At 48.8% G+C, this 1,254-nt stretch overlaps 1 protein-coding gene across 6 annotated transcripts in view; it reads left to right on the top strand.

Moving 5' to 3' along the window:
• Nucleotides 1–1,075: 1,075 nt before the first annotated feature.
• The window catches only part of PHC3 (polyhomeotic homolog 3), a 189,075-nt gene continuing 188,896 nt past the window's right edge, over nucleotides 1,076–1,254 (top strand). For all 6 annotated transcript variants that reach the window (XM_019503283.1, XM_019503281.1, XM_019503279.1 and 3 more), the window contains exon 1: nucleotides 1,076–1,162. The gene's annotated coding sequence lies outside the window, so the exon portion shown is untranslated. The remainder of the gene's footprint in view (nucleotides 1,163–1,254) is intronic.

The raw sequence follows: 1,254 nt of genomic DNA, 5'->3' as shown, positions 1-1,254 counted from the left end.
GCCTCCTGATGTCCAACTTAAACCTTCCCTCCGCCAGCTTGTGACCATTGTTCCTGGTCACTCCTTGCGGCGCTAGGGGGAACAGGGACTCCCCCAGCGCCTGCTGATCCCCCCTAACCAGTTTATAACAGGCCACAAGATCCCCCCTACAGGCCACAAGATCCCCCCGATGATGATATGATGTACTTTATGTGATATGATATGTGTGGTGTTATAAGTCATATGATTATATATATATATAATATATATAGAGGTATAGATATGTGATAGGTCATGTGATGTGATGCGATATGCTGCATGTTATGTGATTTGCAGGGATCCTGGTTTTTCCCGATAAAAAAATCTCCAATTTTCAGATTAAAAGTAGTAACCAAAATCCACATTTTCCCCTGATTAAAATGAAATGCCATTAATATACTGATAGTTGGAAAAAAATCTTCTTTGTAAGCTTTTGGGTATAAAAATACCCTTCGTCATAAATACCCATTATACCCAAAAGCTTGTAAAGAAGAATTTTTTCCAACTATTTGAGTTGTTCTAAGAAAAGATAGCAGATTTACTCAAAGACCCTTGTCTGCCTATGGCCTTAGACCAACACGCTACAACCTATACACCACTAATATAGCTATCCATTGATCCATCTAAGATCAATCAGTGTTTTGTTTTAATCACTGAAAAATGCCGATTTGGGGTTCCTTTTTAATCCAAAAATTGAGGGGGAGGAGGGATTTATCAGAGAAAACCATGATCCCCCATGCTGTGATATAATGCTATGTTATGTGATAGATTTATATGTGAGACGTGTGATATATTTATGTGACATGTTATGCGCTATGTGCGACATGACATGTCCATGTTATGCCGCGTGTTACGACACGTGCGGTACAACAAGCCACAGGCGCTGAGCTGCGCCGCGCGGACCTCAACTTCCTCCCCGCTTTCCCAGCCGCTTCCAGCCGCCACCGCTCGACGCCGCCTACAGGCGATTGGGCGACTCGGCTCCGCCCTACGCGCAGGCTCCGCCCACCACGTCGCAGAGGGGGCAGAGGGGAAAAGGCAGCGACTACGTGCCCCTGCGATCCCACCCCGTCTAAGCCGCCTAGCGGCTGAGCGCATGCGCAGTGTCTCCCTGTGAGGGAGGAGAAAAGATGGCGGAAGCGGGGTGAGGGATCCGTTGGAGGCGAGTCTCCCGGCGGGGCGCGGGCGGGCCGGGCTGGGCCCGCGCGGAGGCGGGAAGTTTGGGCCGGCGCTCCT

Source organism: Gavialis gangeticus, unplaced genomic scaffold (assembly GCF_001723915.1).
Source record: "Gavialis gangeticus isolate Ggan-Ray unplaced genomic scaffold, GavGan_comp1, whole genome shotgun sequence".
In the NCBI taxonomy this organism is placed as follows: Eukaryota; Metazoa; Chordata; order Crocodylia; family Gavialidae; genus Gavialis; species Gavialis gangeticus.
The sequence above is the reverse complement of the archived record's forward strand: the minus strand, read 5'-3'. Positions and strand labels throughout refer to the sequence as shown.